This window comes from Macrobrachium nipponense, chromosome 13, assembly GCF_015104395.2.
Source record: "Macrobrachium nipponense isolate FS-2020 chromosome 13, ASM1510439v2, whole genome shotgun sequence".
Taxonomy (NCBI): domain Eukaryota; kingdom Metazoa; phylum Arthropoda; class Malacostraca; order Decapoda; family Palaemonidae; genus Macrobrachium; species Macrobrachium nipponense.
In genome coordinates this window covers 62,156,508-62,177,409 of record NC_087206.1, presented here as the reverse complement: position 1 = coordinate 62,177,409, position 20,902 = coordinate 62,156,508, and the positions used below count along the sequence as shown (strand labels likewise).

The window sequence follows — 20,902 nt, the reverse complement described above, 5'->3', positions numbered from 1 at the left end:
TCCAGTCATAGTGGACTTCTCAGGATTCACGTGAACCACTGGTGTTCTCATCAAACTTCTGAAGACCTGCTGTAAGTACCTAAGCACTGACTATTTTATGACTGATAGGAACACCTACCTTGCTATTACAATGAAAACAAAAATGATATTGTTATGATACAATAAAGTTTCATACATACTTACCTGGCAGATATATACATAGCTAAGACTCCGTCGTCCCCGACAGAAATTCAAATTTCGCGGCACACGCTGCAGGTAGGTCAGGTGATCTACCGTCCTGCCCTGGGTGGCAGGATTAGGAACCATTCCTGTTTTCTATCATATTTTTTCTCTTCCACCTGTCTCCTTGCGGGGAGGCTGGGTGGGCCCTAATCGTATATATCTGCCAGGTAAGTATGTATGAAACTTTATTGTATCATAACAATATCATTTTCATACAATCAACTTACCTGTCAGATATATACATAGCTGATTGGCACCCTTCGGTGGAGGGTAAGAGACAGCTACTATGGAATAGACAGGTAAACACATATGTTGTAGGTATAAATAAAACCTTGGTTTCCTACCTGATAGGTGGTAGACTTCGTGGGTGTTTGCCCAGTAGTCTGCATCACCTCAAGAAACTTTAGCGAGATATGTGATCTATGGCCAAGAGTTCTTGTGGGTCTGCCGAAGGGGTCTTATCCACTTACTCGGCAGAGCCTGAAAGGACTTTGTCAACTGGGTGCTGATCCACTTATTATGACCAATACACCTTATGAAGGAGCGCAACAACCGATCCCGATCACCTGATCCTAACACGAGGGTTCTCGCTCAAATTGGAAAGAGTTATCCCCACACTCCTTTCAAAACCCCAATAATTTCACTAAGTTAAAAAACTTTAACTCAAAGTTAAGGATCAGTGTCGGCTCCTTATCCCAGTAACGTATCCGCAGAAACGTATAAACCAAAAGAGAAGGATCTCTCGTAGGTTAACTTGACATCCTTTGTGTAATGAGAAGTCAACACAGAGTTGCCTCTACCGTACAACACAGCTAATATGTCTTATATGACATATTGTTATGTAAAGAACAAGAATTTGCAAAAGCGCGCACTTCCTGCGCTTTTAATTCTCAGCTGTTTGAAGGAATCAAGTCACTAATGAAGTGCTTAGGAGATCTCCATGTTTCAAAGAAGACCAGGGCTTTCTTGAAATGGATCTCACCCGACGAACCAAAAGCCTGAAGCCGTGGCAGGAACCTCGCGCCTGGCTGGTGCTTCGCTCTTGGTTGGCGCCTAGCGCTTGTCTGGTACCTTTCGCTTGACTGGCGCCTCGCATCTGGATGACGCTTCGCGTCTTAGCTGGAGATTCGCGCCTAGAGCCTGGCTTGCGCCTGCCTGGCTGGCGCTTTGTGCCTGGCTGGCGCCTCGCACCTGCCTGGAGCTTCGCGCCTGGCTGGCGCCTTGCGCCTGGCTGGCGTCTAGCTCCTGGTTGGAGTGGCGCCTTGCGCCTGCCTGGAGCTTCGCGGCTGGCTGGCACCTCGCGCCTGGCTGGCGTCTCGCGCCAGGTTGGCGCTTTGTGCCTGCCTGGCGCCTCGCGCCTGGCTGGCGTCTCGCGCCAGGTTGGCGCTTTGTGCCTGCCTGGCGCCTTGCGCCTGCCTGGAGCTTCGCGGCCTGGCTGGGCGTCTCGCGCCCGGTTGGAGTGGCTTGCCTTGCGCCTGCCTGGAGCTTCGCCGCTGGCTGGTACCCAATCGCGCCTGCCTGGCGCCTCGCTCCTGCCTGGCGCCTCGCGCCTGGGTGGCTCCTCCCCACTTGCCGGAGCTTCGAGCTCGGTAGAGTCTCGAGGATGTCTGGCAATGTCCACATCGGACACTCTTATCTGTCCTATATGTTCGCATCTAGCGCATCTGTGTCAGGTTGTAGGCCCGGTCTTTCTCCTCATCAGACAATGACAGTGTTCTTGGGGCTGTCTGCAGGTTTCTTCTTCCTTACTGACTGTGTCAGAAGGTCTTGAGTCGCCTTCTCAGTTAATGAACGAGAAATGTCCTTCACTACTGAGAAGGTAACAAAAAAAAGTCAGACAAAAGGCGAGTACAGAAGCGCTGCCCTCTGAGCGTGGGAGACCGCTTTGGTTAAAAGACACTATATACTGTCCTCTTTTTAAGAAGACCTGCTCCAAACAAAGAGGAGATCTCAACCGAGCCATCCTGAACCGCTTTGTCTATACAAGACAAAATACACAGAAGGACTTCTGGTTCGAGTCCTTCAGAATCATGGGCTTTCTTGGACATCACCCCAAAGGGACCCAATCTAAAGAAGTTGAAACTTCCAATACATGAAAGAGTCCCTTGAGGAGATGGTCCCAGTCTGAAATGCCCCAAGTTATACGGGCAGAGTTCAAACCTTGTCTACGTGAAGCGTCAACTAAGGTCGAAAAGTCCGCTTCTGACGTAGACGGAAGAGAAATACCCCTATTCTCTCCCGTCTGATATCAAATGCCTCTTTTTACCAGCTAGTCTCGCTGGAGGCATGCAGAAGACCGTTCTAACTAACACCTTCTTCAACTTCATCCAAGAGTCTAAAGACTGAAGAGCCCTCTTCATCGAAACAAATGGCGGGCTTCATTCTAAGAAAAAACGAAGATTTCTTCGTCTTTGCACTCGAGAGAAAAGATGAGCGCGGAGAAGGAGGAGAGGCAGGAGTCAAAGTCGTCTCATACTCCTCTAGAAGCAAGGCTGTCAAAACATTATAGTTCGACAGTCCTTCTCTTCCTTGAAACTCCTCCTCCGAGTTTACTTCTAACTCGGGGTCTAGATGAGTCTCCGTTGCTAATTCAGTACGTTCTTTCCTCTGGAGGAGACAAACTCCTAAAAGGAGAGGGGCTAAGGGAAGATATTCCTTCCTCTTCCCGCTTTAATAGTCCTGGAAGGCGCCAACAGCCCAGGCTTCTCTCCATAAATGGGATGACGCTTCCCGCTTGGATGACGCTTCTATCAGCCAAGCGTCCTGGCTGACGCCATCCCGTTTTGTGTGGCTGCTGAGTTGCTGTAGGTCTGGAGACGCCTCGCGCCTGGAAGACGCTTCGCTCTCAAAAGGCGTCCTAACTGGCGCCAAAATTTTGGTTGGAGCCTCGCGTCTAAAAGCAGCTTTAAAGACTATTCATGTCTTGACGACGTCTCACGTCTCTCTGGCGTTACGTGTCTTCCGTAAGATTCTCCCGATCTCGCTCTCCGAAACCGAAGCCTCTGCGATATGTTTGGAAGCTTCACGTCTGCATGACGCCTCTCGCTTCGCAGGGGAGAGAGGACGAGACTTCTTGATTGGAAGCGCAACGTCCTTCCTACGAGGCGCTAACACTCCCACCAAAGAGGCCAGTTGCTCTTGTACTGGCAAGATAATCTTCCTTGAAGCTTTTCCCACGTCATCTTCAATCGGGGGAGAAGTAGGAAAAGGAAGCAGTCTATAGGAAGCCTGTTCGTCTTCTCACAACTCTTCCCAATAAATGTTAAACATGTTAACAGTTATTATCGTCGATCGAGAAGGATCTCTTTGTTAACGCGAATAGGAGCGAAAAAAGATTCTCGATGCTCTATGCGATATGAGAGTGTCGTGGAAATGGCCTAAGTGATTAAATGGGTAACGAATCAGGAACGAATCTTGCCGTTACCGAGCTTGGTGTCCGAGTCTACTGGACTCCTAGGTTAATAACTCGCTAAAACGAGAAAATCTTGGATGGTGCTCTTGGCCTCACTGCGCGAGGCTGGCGCTTCTGGCGCAAATTTTGCGCCAGGCTGGCGCATTCTGGAGCAGTTGCGCCAGGTTGGTACTTCTGGCGCGTTGCGCCAGACTGGCGCTTTCTTCTAATTCTTTTTATGTTATGTGCCAGAACAGCTGTGCCTTTATGGTACCCGACATCCTTTCACATGTTAATTCCGTTCTTAGTAGGAAAAAACTTTATATGCGTAGTATAGTCCATTCAGGGAAACAAGTTCTGTCCCAAAGAGAATGTTTCCCATCCGACTCATCCATCTTCTTCTGAGCAGGTACTCTAATAAGCTATGCTTTCGTAAGCCTGAGAGCATTACATAATATAATGTTCTGCTGCGATAGAATCCTTTAATAATGTTACCTACGGTAAACCGCATTGAAAGGTTGTACTATCTCTCTTATTGAAAGCTTCTTAGCAAAAGGCATACAATATTTATTTATGTTAGCTTAATTATCCCTCAATCCGAGGTTACGCGATTGTAGGGGAGAGATACGGAAAGTTATTCCCTCCCGCAGGAGAGAGAGAGATTCGCCCGACCGCTCATGACTGACACCTACATGGTACTGACAGTAACTGGCATAGGCGTACTGCGTTTGGTCTCAGGCTCTCAGCGAAAGCAGTCCCCGCTTACTCTTCCAGAGTTGCCAGCTACTTCCAATTAATAAAGGAATTTAATAAAATTATTATCGAACTTCAGGAAGTTCTTATTAAAGCATATTAAGCGAAACAAGACTTCGATAAATCTAGAAGCTAAGTAGGGTGTAGTCTTAACAATCCCTTTAAGCGTAGTCCTTCCTAGGAAAGACGTAGAAGGATACTTGTAATTGAGTTGCACAGAAAAGAAGTAACTACGGTGTGTGTTTTATGATTGACCGTATCGTATTCTCATACAGCAGAAACTCTACTACCTTCTACTATCTTCGTTCTTTTCGTTAATAGAACGATAGAAAGTATATATATATATATATATATATATATATATAGATATATATATATCCTTAAGGAACGAAGTTAATCAAGGAACTCTTTAAATCTTCGTGATTTCTTCATAAATCGCGGAAGAGACAGATTCCTGTTCATCACTAGGGTTTACGGAAGGAAGTAGATATTTTCTATCCGCCATCATACCCAAACATCGATGAGATCTTATTAAGAAAAACTCCCAAAGCTCTTGCCTCCTAAAAACGAGGGAAGAGCATGATGAAGGAGAGAGTCCGCATTGAGAGGAACTGCCTAACAAAGGAGTCTTCTGAATAATGAAAAGGGGCTTCTCTTAGTATCCGAATCCTTCTGACAAAAGCAACGGCCGCCTGTGCGACATCTTGCACATTTGCCAGGGGAAAGTTGTTCAAGTTAAAAATTCAAAGAGGAGTCTCGCGACGACCTGCCTCTCTCTAATGAAGATTTTTGAAATCTTCTGACGCCTGGCGTCTGGATCCTTGCGCCTAGCGCCTAGCGTCTGGATAGTTCCGCGCGCCTGGAATGTTCCGCACGCTAGAAAGGAGACTCGCTCCTGGAACGTTCCGCTTGCGTGGAAGGTCCCGTGCGCCCTAATAGATCCGAGCGCCTCTAGTCTTGTTATACGAGCCTCTTGCCAGAAAACGTTCAATGGAAGTATCCTTCTGATTGCCATTCTCCTATAAGGTTCCTTAGTTAAGCCGCCTGTTTTCTCTTTGAAGGCGCCTTGCGCCAAGAAAAAGTTCTGGAACGCGGCTCTCACTCGTCCGCTGGAACCGGCAACGCGGCTGCGTTTATCTTGTATGAACGAGGCTCGCGCTAGTCTGATGGAACGCAGCTCGCGCTAGTCTGTTGGAACGCGGTCGCTGCTGGCGTTGGAACGTGGCTCGCGCTAGCTTGCTGGCTGGAAAAGTGGCTCGCGCAGCTTTGCGGTGGCTCTCAGCCTCTCGCTCAGTGAGTCAGTGTTCTCTTATTCAGAGAACGAGCCAGATCGTCCGAACTTCTAACATGTACGATTCTTCGTCTTTTCGGATGTAAGATGAAGAAACGGAAGAACAGACGCACTTTTTAAGGCTGCCTTTGCAATGGCTATCCTATTGAGTCTGACGTTTTACAGATCCCGCCGAGGGAACGCCCGATCGGTGGGGATTCTCCATAACCTCCGTAAGGCTTTCGACTTTCTTCTCCTCTGGGCTTGTGAGTTTTTTGGAAGGAGAGGTCTAGGCCTGAGAGGCGAGACAGAGCCGATCGAACGCACCCTCTACTAATTAGGACGCCTTTCCAATGGCGAACTTGGCAGTCTGGGACGATCTACAGATCCTGCCGAGGGACGCCTGATCGGTGGGGATTCTCCATAACCTCCGTAAGGCTTTCGACTTTCCTTCTCCTCTGGGTATGTGAGCTTGGAAGAGGTCTAGGCCTGGGAGCGAAACAGAGCCGAACAGAACGCACCCTCCACTGCACTAACAGTAAAATCACTTTCTTACCTTTCAATAGCTCGTATTTAGAGCTACCTTCCTTTGTCTTCAAATTGCAATATGAATTTGAAGATTCTGTGAAGTAAGAAGGAGATGAGGATACCACACTACTAGTAATGAATGCTCTAAACTGCTCCGTTAGTACGAGAGCTATATAAACTTCTAAAGGAAGCGTAACTATTCTTTCCTTACATCGTCAAGAAGGAAGTTTAGCTCAATCAACTCTAACATTTACTACACGTTATTATGAATAAATATTAAAATTTTCCTTCTTGCAAACTATGTGATTGTCTACCGAAAAGTTCGGTAGTTACACGTAAACAATTCTTCGAAATTTTCGAAGCCAAAGTTATCAAAACAAATTAATATGCGTATGCCGAACCAAAGATCCAGTACTTCCCTGCAAAAGATAGCCCAGAAGATCGATGGCGATGAAATCCAAAAATCAAGTCATGGAGGAACTGCAAACGTTGTTTACATTCCAAGCGACAGAAAAAAATATGATAGAAACAGGAATGGTTCCTAATCCTGCCACCCAGGGCAGGACGGTAGATCACCTGACCTACCTGCAGCGGTGTGCCGCGAAAATTTGAATTTCTGTCGGGGACGACGGAGTCATTAGCTATGTATATATCTGACAGGTAAGTTGATTGTATGAAAACTAAATTAACACCTAATCTTACTGCTAAATCAAAATAATTTGGCCCACTCAGTTAATTCTACTTTTACTGATGTACATAGAAAAAAAGAGAGATATTATTTGCATAAACATCAATAAACCTTAAAGAAAATTCAAGTTGTTTTACAGCCATACAAATTATTTAAAAAAAACTAACAGCAGCCAAACAAATTATTTAAAAACTAACAGCCAAACAAATTATTTAAAAACTAACATCTAAGTCACACTTACCACACCTAGGGGCATCAGGAGATCCTTTCATAAAAAGCATGCACTTGCTGAATGATCAATCGCTTAATCGGGTATTCAAATCTTCTGCAGGAGCTGCTGGAGCTGTTGACACCAAAGAAGTTTTAGCTGCCTGACAAGAAAATTAACAATTAATAAACACGATAACCGTACCATACCTGCAAAATGCATGAATGGCCAACCAAAGCAACCATCCACGGAAAGAAAAAACTATCTTCACAATCTGTTCTAGAGTATACAATACTTCTATTGAATACATAAACATACAACCAGTTTAAAATCAGTACAGGCAGTCCCCGGGTTACGACATGGGTTCCGTTCTTGAGATGCGTTGTAAGCCGAAAATCGTTGTAAGCTGGAACATCGTTAAAAATCCTAATAAAACCTTTCTTTTAATGCTTTGGGTCCATTAAAAACTATGTAAACTGCATTCTTATTGCATTTTTCACCAAAAAAACTTCAAATATTGATTATTTTGCATATTTGGAGTCAAATTTCTTCTGCCAGATCAGCATTGTAGACGTCGTAACCCTGGAACATGCATCGTAAAACCTGGAATAATGTCTGATAAATATAATAGAAAAGCATTGTAACCTCGGAACATCGTAAGCGTCTCAGCCGAACCCGTCATAAGCCTGGGGACTCTGCCCTGTCAATCAAACTGATGAACTAGTCTTACCAATGCAATTACTTTGGTATCTTTTCAAAACATACTCAGCAACAAGACATTCAATGGTAATTTCACTAAAATTAACGAACATCACTAACTTGAGAAATTTAGGCTCCTTTAGGATGCCTACAGCACTGGATATTTGGATCACTTGAAAATCTGCTTTTATCAGTCGTTATAGGTATAAAAAAATTCTTATAACTATGAGTAGTATTAAGACTAAAGAGAGTTTAACCAGACCATTAGTTTACCATGAAGATGAACTAAAATGCTGAAGATTTAACAATACTTAATATAAAGAGCTAATTCCAACACCTAACATCCGCTGTTGGATTTACACTGGATAATCACATCAGTGTTAAACTGTTACTGTTGAATTGCATTCAGGGATCAGGTAAATAACTCGAAGGCAAAATGATATTACGTAATTCAAAAAGCATTCTTTCATTTTGGGATGTAGATAGTCTTAAAAATTTTGAGAGCAACACTAAACTACAGTACTGTATTGATATCTACTTACCTGCACCTTTACTTTGAAGTCAAATCTGCTGCATTAGCACTCATCTACTCCTATCAACAACCTGTCCCCCACGCAACAGAACAAATGTCGGAACAGCAGATACGTTGAATTCAAACTGACTTCAGGCAGGTCTTCTGCAGGTACGATTGCAAAGGTCACATCCTAAAGTACACATTATAAGACACTATTAGAAAGGACAAAATATAAAAAATACTACCTAAGCCCATATTGTAATTTTCTTGTTTCTACAAAATATAAAACCTTAGAAATAAAAAATTAAATAAATATAACAATTTGTCGAAACTTGTATTTTCCCTAACTATACAAACCTGAGGTCCTTTAACAATAGGAATGTAACTTGCAGCAGCTGGAACCGGTCGTAAGCTTCGAACAAGGGAGTTCGGTAGTTAACTGCTTGTCCGACAGTCCGCACACCGCGCGGCTGGGAGGTGAAGATCCACTTTGCTTTAGGCCCAGGAAAAAACAGAGTGAGGGTGGCATGAGGTGGACTGTGTAAAGGACCTCAGGTTTGTATAGTTAGGAAAAATACAATTTTCAACATATTGTTATTCGTTCCGATACGAATACAAACCATCGGTCCTTTACAATAGGAAGACTCACTTCTTGGTGGGTGGAATCTGAGTCTTATGAACAGACTGGTGTTCGTCCAACCTTGGTTCCCTCCCTGGTCGTAAGAGCAGAGGGAGGGATCCTAGCCTCTGCCAAATGATCGGGGTCTGTACCGCAGGATCAATGGTCAGACCTCTGGACCCAAGTAATAAGAGGGAGACCAGCGTACCTCTTAAAACTAGCAAGCAAGAACTTGTTCCTGTTGCAAGAGGCAATATGAAGTCATGGTTGTCTTTTGTTGGCTTCCACTTCCCACCCTTGTTGAAGTTGGAAGTGGTGGATAATCGCTCGTATCCTAATGAAAGGGATAGGATGGGGCTCGGTCGAGTAGCTTACCTGCAAACCCTCCTGTTCCAGCGTAGTGACAACCGCGTCCCTCTGCCCACAGGTAGAGGGAGAGAAAAAGATGGGGAAGAGAAGGTAAGTCACACTCTAATTCACCCATCCCTTCATGCAGTCACACAAGGATGCGATACTGTTCTGTCCGCTCGAGTGCTGGGAAAGCTGCACAATGTGTTGAGCAGTCACCACGGGTCCCAAGGAAAAAGTGTCCAAGGACCTTTGGGCTATATCCCGAAGTAGAAGGAGGTGAAGGTGGTCTGGTTGGCCCAGACCCCTGCCTTCAGTACCTGCACCACGGAGAAGTTCTTGCGGAACGCAAGGGAAGGACCAATACCTCTAACTTCGTGGGTTCTCGGACGAAGGGTACAGATGTCGTCGCTACCATCAGCTTCGTACGCCCTCCCGATCACCTCACGCAGCCAGAAAAAAAGTGTGTTCTTATATACTTCTTTCTTGGTCACCCCAGTGCTAACGAAGAGGCGTCGACACTCAGGCCTGAGGTGCCAAGTTCTCTTCAGATAGCGCCGTAGCGCCCTCACAGGACAAAGCAGCATCTCATCCGCATTAATGTCGGTGAAGTCCATTAGGGAGGGGATTGTGAAAGACTCGAACCGATTGGCAGGGACCGAAGGATTCTGAGTCTTCGCTACGAAATCGAGCGTCACAGATCCCCAACCCCTGGAATGCTTGACGTCGAAGGAAAGGCCATGCAGTTCCCCTACTCTCTTCGCCAATGCCAGGGCCAGCAAGAAGAGGGTCTTGAGGGTCAGATCCCTGTCTGACAACTATCGGAGTGGCTCGAAGGGACTTCGAGTCAAACTCCTAAGGACGAGAGTCACGTCCCACCCCAGGGGCCTGAGTTCCCTGGGTGGGCAAGACCTCTCGAAGCTCCTCATTAGCAGGGAGATCTCGAACGAGTTCGAGATGTCCACTCCCCTCAGTTTCAGGACTAGGGCCAGGGCGGCTCTGTATCCTTTGACTGTGGTGACAGAGAGGAGCTTCTCTCGGCGAAGAAACGAGGAAATCCGCTACCTGCTGAAGAGTAGCTCTGAGAGGAGATAGACCCCGTCTACGACACCATGGGGGAATCTCTCTCGGTGCTTCTGCGAGAAGAGCCAGCAAGTTCGAATACCAAATGGCCACAGCCACCAGGATCATCTTGAGATTCGGGGTGGTCAGCACTCGGTTGATCACCTTGCAAATCAGACAGAACGGGGGAAAGGCGTAAACGAAGAGGTTGTCCCGCGGGTGTTGAAGAGTGTCCCTCTGCAGCTGCCCATGGGTCCGGCACAACCGAGTAGAAAACCTGAAGTTTTCTGTTGTGCTGGGTGGCGAACAGATCCACAACTGGACGACCCCATAGCTTGAAGAGCCTTTCCGCCACGTCTGGGTGTAGGGACCATTCGGTCCCTATCACCTGTTCCTGACGGCTGAGCTTGTCTGCTACTACATTCCTCTTGCCTGGAATGTAGCGGGCTGACAGCTCTACCGAGTGAGCCATGGCCCACTCGTGCACCTGCAACGTCAACTGGTGCAATGGGAGGGACACTAGGCCCTCCCTGTTTGTTGACGTATGCCACTACAGTAAGTCCTCGGGTTACGCTGGTCTCGACTTACGATGTTTCGTGGTTACGAACGCGCCCCCATAAAAATATAAAAAATAATATTTTGCGTCGTTCCGTCTTACGCGGTTTAGCGTCGTAAGCAACGTAAACAAACGCGAACTAGTTCTGGGCGCACGGCGGAAGAATACGCTTTGTGGGGGAGAGGACGGCGTCGCTTCGCTACGCTCATTCCTCGCCCATACGCCATTTTGGTTGTTTACACTGCCTCTCTCTCCCTCGTGTTGTATCGTTTTTGTAACTTTTGCTCTTTGTTATGGCTCCCAACGCAAGCGGACTCTTCTGATGGTAGTGCATCGAAGAAAAGAAAGGCCATCACCATGGAAATTAAAGTGGACATTATAAAGCGATCTGAGAAGGGAGAAACGCCAACAAACATTGGCCGCTCGCTTGGCCTTAGCCGTTCGACCGTTGCTACCATTATCAAAGATAAAGAGCGCATCGTTGAACATGTGAAAGGATCTGCTCCTATGAAAGCGACAGTGATAACTAAGCAGCGTAGTGGTCTAATAATTGAATCACCTGCCTCAGCATCTCCAGCAACTTCTGGAGGTTCTTTTTCTCTTCACTAACCTCCCCCAGTCTCTCCAGCACCGCAGCTTCCTCTCCAGTGTGCAAGCCAATCAAACTAATAAAGGTAAGGAATTGTTCTCTCGTTGTTATTGATAGGTATTTACATTAAATCATGTGGTATTTTTCAATGTTCCGACTTACGCTGAAAATCGTGTTACGACGCATCGTAAGAACGGATCAACATCGTAACTCGAGGACCCCCTGTACTGTGGTGTTGTCGCACATCAACTCCACCGTGTGTCCCATCAGACAGTCCTGGAACTCTTGGAGAGCGAGGAACGCTGCCTTGAGCTCCAGGACGTTGATGTGAAGGTGCTTGTCGTGATGATCCCACACTCCTGCAGCCAGCAACTCCTCCAGGTGTGCGCCACATCCCTCGGTTGACACGTCTGAAAACAGCAACATCTCGGAGGGGAGGGGGGGGGGCGGGGGGGGGGGGGGGAGGAGAGTGCGAAGAGGCACTCCTCTTGCGAGGTTCCTGTCGTCCAGCCACCAGGCTAGGTCATGCCTCACCTGCTCTGAGAGGGACACAGGGAAGTATGGCGGGCCTCTTGCCTGTGACCAACTCTCCTTTAGTCTCCACTGGAGAGACCGCAGGTGAAGGCGCCCTTGAGGGACTAACTTCTTGAGTGACGACAGGTGACCAATCACAACTTGCCACTGCTGAGCTGACTGATCCTGCAGAGACAGGAACTGGTAGGCTGCCTCCCTGAATCTGCTGATCCGCGAGTCTGCGGGGAAGACTCGTCCTGCTACCATATCGATCAGCATACCCAGGTACTTCATCCTCTGCTTGGGCTCGAGATCTGACTTTTCGAAGTTCACCACGATCCCCAGATTGCGGCAGAACTCGAGGAGTCGATCCCTGTCCCACAGCAACTGGGAGCGGGAGCTCGCCAGGACTAACCAGTCGTCAAGATACCCCAAAAGACGTATCCCTGATGAGGATTGATGAGCCAGTATCTGGAAATACGCGTCCTTCAAATCCACCGAAAGCATGAAGTCATTCTCCCTGATGGAGCTGAGCACCGAGACTGGCGAACGAATCAGTTCGGGGGAGAGAGATCTATCACCGGGCGCCAGCCCCCAGAAGACTTCTCCACCAGGAAAAGACGGTTGTAGAAGCCCGGTGATCGATCCCTGACGATCTCCACAGCTCCTTGCTCAGCATGGCTTGGACTTCCTGCCGAAGTGCTACGTCCTTGGATGTTCCGGGTACGTAGGTCTGAAGGTGGACCAGGTTGGAGGTGAGGGGTGGCCGAGACTCGAAGGGTAGTAGATACCCCTCCCAAAGGGCGTCTACTATCCAGGTCTCCGCTCCACAGAACTGCCAAGTTGCCCAATGGCTCGCCAGGCACCCCCACTTCCGGCAGCAGGTGAAGGGGAATGCCGTCCCTAGCGTTTCCCACCTCTCTTCGGCTTCTTCTTCCCAGCTCCCTCGTGAGAAGGAGGGCTGGTTACAGTCACTCCTAGAAGAAGTCGAAGGTAGAGTCTTTCCCCTGGGCTTTGACGATGCGATCGTCTTGGCCGCAGAGGAAGCGCTAACCAAGCCCTTGGACTTGGCCGCAGTAGCTCGAGGCCGCCCAGACGCCTTTGAGACTGCCTGGTGTACTAGATGGTCACTGTCATCAGTGCGCCGTCGCTCCACCGCAGCATCCACCATCTCTCCAGGAAAGAGAGAGGAGGAACTCCACACCGGTTTGTTGCGAAGACCCAGAGCTGCCTCACGCCCAACCACCCTGGTCACTCAGGTGAGGACTGCGTCCCTACGCCGAAGAACCAGGTTGGCCCACAGGTTTGCCGTCTGGTGGGCTAGGTAGGAGATGGTTCTACCTCCAGACTGGCACAGTCTCCCAAAAGCCGGGTCACCTTCAGGAGTGATATTTCCCGAGGTGGCCGCTACCTTAGACACCGTGGGGGACCACAGGTGTAACCAGGAGACTGCTTGGAATGCCGCCATGGCGGTTGGTTCCAAGGCGAGTGCCTCTTGCTGCGAGAACTAGAAGTTCTCCAACAGGAGCTGCTGCAGAGACACTCCCGGAGTTAGCTTAGCTAGCTCCGGGTTAACCTGTTTGGGCGGCAGGGGGTCCTCCGATGGCACGTAGAATCTCCTCTGTCACAGTAGAGGCGGGGGAAGTAGCTTGGGAGACCTGCCAGACCGTAGCAAACCTTCCTGTCCGAAGACAAGAGAGTTCACCTGGCCCAGCACCAAGTCAGCCAGAGCCGATCACGGCAGACCCACCGTCGTCTTGGGTTCCTTCTTAGGACCCAAGAACGACTCAAGCTTGGACGCAGGCTGACGAATCAGCGCAATAGCCTATGCAAACGACCTCTGGATCTCTGGAGTGACCGCGTCTTGTGGAGTAGGACCGTCAAGTCCCTCCAACATGAGCGCCTCTCGAGACCCTCCTCCTTCCGAAGGAGGAACTGCAACAGACCCATCCTGGTCTCCTCCTGCCACTTGCGCGTACGACCTGGTCGGTCCTAAGACCGTGCCAGGCTTGTAGGGCATCGTGGTGGGACTGTGAGGAGCGCGCTCCTCACGGTCACTCCGGATCACCTCGCTCTTCCCGGCGTAGCCCAAGGAAGTTGAAGGGATCAGAGAGGAAGACCTGACGCTCCCCCCTCGCTCACCGGCAGAACCGGTGTGCTTGGGGGGCTGCAGGCGTTCGCCAACCCGCAGTGGCAATCAAGCTGCAGGCCTGGTCACGCGGCTCTCCAGGGGAGAGCGGCTGGACCGAGAACAACGGCTCCAGTCCCAAGCGTCAGAAGAGCTGCTGCTGGTCGCCCTACCCGCCCGGTCCCGGTGGGAGTGGCAGTCAGGTGACCTGCAGAGTCCACTGTCATGGTGGGAGCAGGGCCTGTCCTCACAGCCCGTTGAGCCGCTCAGTTCCGGCGACCGAGGGGACCTCTTCCTTGTCTCAACCCATGGCCGGTCTGGGACTGTCACGTCAACCCTGGGAGCCCGCGTATTGCTACGAGAGCGATCGCTGGCCTGGCAGGAGTCACCTGAGCGACTCTCACCTGTCTTCCGCTCCGTGCCTCAATCCTGGCGCCGAGCGAACTCGGGAGCCTGGACTTTGGCTGCACGGTCACCCGCGGGCGACCGCACACTTGGTACCTCTCGCGAACGAGAGGCCGAGACAGAACCTGATGCAGCGGCAGAGCCCGTAGCACCAGCGACCTCCTGGGTACTGGTGGCAGGTCCAGGGGTGAGATCTTGGGGCACCGGAAGTCAGGGGCTAAGGCGAGAGCGGTGAACCCGGGCGGCGGTGTTACGACCCTCCTCGGAACGCTGGACAACGGCGCCTGCACTGCAGCTGAAGGGGTCACCATAGTGATATGCTGCGTATACACCAGGTGAGGAGGGGCAGTATACTCTGGGGTCGATACGGTGGTGGTGGTGGTCACCAGTCCATGAGTCACCGGAGCAGAGCCACTCGCCAGGTGATCCAACACCCCCCGAATACTCGGTGTCCCCTGGAGACCCAGCGAGTGCCACACCTGGCCGAGGTTGTCACCCACGGCAATCACACCTGAGGAAGCAAAAGTCGGGTTAGTAGGAGGGGTTCCCCCTCTCCCGGGGGGGGGGGGGGGGGGGGGGGGGGGCGGGGAGACAAGTCCTACCCCGAGCGAATGAAGACCCCAAGTATACAGGGGGTCCTCCTCGAGTTACGACGTAGATCCGTTCTTACGATGGGCGCATCGTAACACGATTTTCAGCGTAAGTCGGAACATGAAAAATACCCACATGATTTAATGTAAATACCTATCAATAACAACGAGAGAACAATTCCTTACCTTTATTAGTTTGATTGGCTTGCACACTGGAGAGGAAGCTGCGGTGCTGGAGAGACTGGGGGAGGTTAGTGAAGAGAAAAAGAACCTCCAGAAGTTGCTGGAGATGCTGAGGCAGATGATTCTTGAGGTGAGGCAGAACATACTAGTACTGGAGAACATGGTCTTCCAACCAAAGCACCAATAACCTTTCCATTTCAATTATTAGACCACTACGCTGCTTAGTTATCACTGTCGCTTTCATAGGAGCAGATCCTTTCACATGTTTCAACGATGCGCTCTTTATCTTTGATAATGGTAGCAACGGTCGAACGGCTAAGGCCAAGCGAGCGGCCAATGTTTGTTGGCGTTTCTCCCTTCTCAGACGACTTTATAATGTCCACTTTAATTTCCATGGTGATGGCCTTTTCTTTTCTTCGATGCACTACCATCAGAAGAGTCCGCCTTGCGCTTGGGAGCCATAACAAAGAGCAAAAAGTTACAAAAACGATACAACACGAGGGAGAGAGAGGCAGTGTAAACAACCATGGCGTATGGGCGTAGAGGACTGAGCGTAGCGAAAGCGACGCCGTCCTCTCCCCCACAAAGCGTATTCTTCCGCCGTGCGCCTGGAACTAGTTCGCGTTTGTTTACGTTGCTTACGACGCTAAACGCGTAAGACGGAACGACGCAAATATTATTTTTTATATTTTTATGGGGGCGCGTTCGTAACCACGAAACATCGTAAGTCGAGACCAGCGTAACCCGAGGACTTACTGTAATTGGATGTCGGGGTACCTAGCCCCCTCCTCCACGCTCAACGGATCGGGCGAAGAGAAGGAGCGAGAACCACAACACCCCCCCCCCCCCCCCCCCCGAAGGGAAAGGAGCCATACGCGGGAGCTGAGATGGAGGGAGGAAAGAAGACGACGTGTCCGTGACCAGGGGAGTAGCCGAGAGAACTTCCCAATGAACCTGGCAGGCTTACGTCGCTTCCTCCTCAACCTCAAAGCGCAACACACTGCTACTCCGACCACGACAAAAACACACAAATATCACCAGGGCTCGGCGCGAGAGCATTTGTGCCCCCGACACTGAGCACACAATTCATGAGGGTCTACCTCGGGAAAATAGCGGAAGGCCCCACACCTACGGCCCTCCACACCAGGGCAAGTCCTGCGGCTGATGGGGGGGCATTGGGAACTCTCCAGCTCACGAGAATCCATAATAAATTGTAATAATACAAGCACACGTACTTACAGTATTGAGAACAATTCACACAAGAGCAAACCAAGGTTTGGAGAAAACAAAGCATACGACGAAAGGTGGGCACAGAGAAGTGGAGAACACGTCTGTCACCCAGCACAGCCGAAAGCAAAGTGGATCTTCACCTCCCAGTCGTGCAGTGCGCTGACTGTCGGACAAGCAGTTAACTACCGAACTCCCTTGTTCGAAGCTTTACGACCAGTTCCAGCTGCCGCAAGTTACATTCCTATTGTTAAAGGACCGATGGTTTGTATTCGTATCGGAACAATACATATTTTCCATACTCAGCAATTTATGGCGCTAAATTTCAGTTAATGGCAGCATAACTATCATCGGCACCTTATGACGCCGATAACCGAAACTTGGCCTGTTATAGCACCATAAATCACCGATTTAAAACCAAATCACCATTAACCAAGTCCGTCAATAACCAGGAACTGCCTGTAAGAGGCTTGCCTCTTGAATATATACATTATAATTATATAAAAGAAACAGGCAAGACACTAAATCATCCATAACATCATAAACATTAAATATCTTGACGCATATTTACCTTCAATTCAGTCTGTTTGGCAAGTTCACTGAGAACTTCATTCATCTGCTCACACTGTGGTGCCCAGTCAGCTGTGAAATGGACCACTGAAAGGCCACCATTCCTGTTGAGAAAGCCAAGTGAATATACAGTGATACTGTAGTATATACAGATAATAAACCTATCAAAAAATTTCATTTTAATTATTACTCATCAATTCACTTTCATCACATATAAAACACGTTGATAAAATATCACATTTTGGACATGAAAATATCATTTTACTGTGTTTTCATTTGCACTTCAAGCACTTCTGACATGCGTTTCATTTTCGAATGACCTAACTAACCACTAAATATCATGCACCAGGGTATGGACCTTGTACCCTATGTCAGGTTAGGTTATGTGTGGTGGTCAAGTCATTTGCAAATGAAACTTGCATCAGAAATGCTCAGGGCATACTTTCAAAACTTATAAAAAATATTTTTTTCAAGTCCAACATATGAGGGCCTCAGAACCAGAGAGTCGTAGATGCCCCTTTTTAAAAAATGAGTAAATTTGCCTCAAAGTTTATCATTCATTACTCTGCTTCTAAGAAAGATATCGATTTAAACTTAGTTTCATATGAAAGCTATACTCTTTATAAGTTTTTTGTGAAAATTTGAAAAAAATTGTTGGGTGCGCTTGCGCGCTAGCATTCAAAATGTCTGCCAAACTCCCATTTTTTTTTAATATTTGAGTCATAACAAGCACTTAAACCATAATTGAATGTGTTAAACGATAATAAAGTGTTATCATATTGTTGTAATAATGATGATGATATTAATAAGAGTAATAGTAATAATACTGGTAATAATAATGATAATAATACTATTAATAATAATATTGATAAGTAATAATATTGTGCTGAAAAGACGATACATTTTTGTGATAAGAAACCGAGTATTGCTAATGATAATAATGATAATAATAATAGTAATAATAATAACAATGGAATAATAATAAATAATAATAAAATAATTGATAATGATGATAATAATAGTAATAATAATAATGATGATAGTACAATAATATTAGTACTAATAATGACACTGATGATGAACCTTTCATCATCATAATACATCGATACTTATAATCAATCACAAGAAAATAAACTATAATGAATAAAGTAATACTATTGTCATATAATAATGATAATAAGAATAATAATAATAATAAGTAATAATGATAATAATAATAATGATAGAAATATAATATATGATGGTTGTAATAATGATGTTGACGATGATAACCCTTGAATCACCATGATGTTTAACCATCAATAATACACAATAATAATATTATCATAATAATTTTGTTTTTTTATACTACTACTACTACTACTAGGGCCCCCATCCTTTAATAGAAGCTGCAATGTGAAGGGGACTTAACTCGATCAGATTGCAGACTGTTAGCTCCAAACATCGCTACCCCGCTGTGACCCTCCCCATCCACTACTACTACTACTACTACTACTACTACTACTACTACTACTAGTACTACGACTATTATTACTGCCAGAGGAAGACATAATGTACTCAAATAAAGATGTAATTTAGGACCAAACAAAAGAACAGAGCACCCCAACAAAACAAACGGGATAATCGTAATCTCCCGCTATGATCACTGAAGTGGGATGTAAACATTGGCGGGAGATTGTAAGCTGCGCGGTGATTGGTCGATGCTTACACAGCGCCTTATGGGGAAAAAACGCTCATTGGCCTAGAATTCGCTACCCGCGAAGTGACGAGCGCTCTCATTGGCTTAATCAGCGCTAGTGTGATGCGGTCTATCTGGTCCTCATGAAGCGTCCGAGCGGCTGCCAGCACTGCTCGAAGTCATGTTCTTTCCTGAAGCTAAAATCGATAATTCCGACTGTCCCAGTAGGAATTTCGACCGTATGTAAATGGTGGAATGGCCTAGAAATGCCTCAAATACACAGAGAAAAGGTTGCCAAATCTACCAGTATGCATAACTCCAAATCCGTGGAAGTGGCATATACGACTTTCTGGTTCTGGGGCCCTCATATGGTAATGGTCTAAAGTGAAATTTGACCACCACTTCTTTGGTTTAACAGCTTAGGATAGCCTATTCTACTGTATGCTTAAAAACAACCTTCACAGACTTATGTAGCCTACTTGAAAATTTATAAATTGCAAATCATGGTAAATGTAAAGGAGACGACCGTACAAAGATATGGTATTTCCAAGTTCTCTGCTTCTGTAAATAAATAAACTGCTAATTTTTTTACTATTTCCACTCCTGCACGCAGATATAAACTGCCCATTTTTAACAATCTTTGCTTCTGCCAGTAGATATAGGGTAAAAAACCGCATGGTACAGGGGTGGACCATGTACGATCAATGTGTACAACCCCAAGAAAAGTACATTATAACGCGTCCTGACACCGGAGTAGAGGTCTTTAGCTCCGTTTCTCACCAACAACAAGTCGCGTCTGATGCCCATCTCTGATGTCAGGACGCGTTATAGTAATGTAATTTTTTTGGGGTTGTACACATTGATTGTACATGGTCCACCCCTGTACCATACGGTTTTTTACCCTAACAAGCTAACCTGTTTTTTTTACAATCTCTGCTTCTGTAAGCAGATAAACAGCTAATTTCTTTTACAATCTCTGCCTCTGAAAGCAGATAAACAGTTCATCTTTGCATTGTTTTCCATCACTCAATTAATATTTGATAAATAGGTTTGTTTATCCTGACTTTGCTACGTAGTACTGCAGTGAATTAAGGACCCCATAAAACTGTAAGATTAGCTACCTAGTACTACTAGTAGGTACCTACCCCCAGCACCCTCCACAGCTCAAACCGGGGAGCGATACCCCAGTAGGTGTACTAAGTCATTGGTAAATAAAGTATTCCAGAAGGTGTAAATCATTGGTAAATCTGGAAAATTCACCCTCACGACCAATAAATATAACCTGACAGTTCGCTAGTCGCCCCGAAACCGAGGTCTTCCATCCAATCCCCAAAGGCAGCCAAAGACGACTTTGACAAGCAATACTAATACAAAATATGACTTACTTCTCAACCTGAGAGAATTCCTCTTGGGTAGCGACTGTTTTCACCGACATTTTTACTATTGAAACGGCCGGCCTTAGATTAGTAATGTGTACGTGACGTTCGGTAGCTGCTTTCCATTCAATAGACAGGAAGGACCGGGTGCGAGTCTGGTCTGGCATCGAACACCCGGTAGATTAGACAATAATAGTGGCGTTCTTATTGCTCATATTGGATAAAATAGCGTTAATTGACATTTTAATTTTTTAATTCGCAATAAAAATTTATTACACGAATGTTTAAAATGTATGAGAAAAATGACGTATTCCATAGCCGTCATTTTTGTTGTAGTTTAACAAGTGTCTGGTTCCTCTTTAGCGCTCACATCAAAAACACAGTTGCGGGCACACTATACTGTTTATGAGCCTGGTGCAAAGCTTTATTTCCCTGTTTATTTTACTCATTATTTAGTTTAACTTTATTTTATGATACTTCAGAGTGATTTTTTTAACTCGTATCTATTATCCCTTTTCTACAACAGTAGTAACCCCGAAAAAATTACAGATGTTCCTAAATTAGATAATATTTTGTAACCAGTCTCTTCTTTCTCCTTTCCAATGAGATGAGTAAAGTCCTTACATTTTTATTTTTTTAAAAGACACTGAAACTTTTAGTCTGATAAAGTAAAAGTTATAAATAAAGGAAAGTGATGGGTCCATAATTGTATATAAATGTTAAGGCATTATATGTGGCATAGACGTGTGCTGCTGTAATGAAGCTTCAATATTCTTCTATTTTAT

The 20,902-nt window shown here is 46.7% G+C and overlaps 1 pseudogene; it reads right to left on the bottom strand.

Annotated features, from left to right (window-relative positions):
- Positions 1-20,288, bottom strand: part of LOC135225847 (glutaredoxin-3-like) — a 31,684-nt pseudogene extending 11,396 nt beyond the window's left edge.
- Between the last annotated feature and the right edge of the window lie 614 nt (positions 20,289-20,902).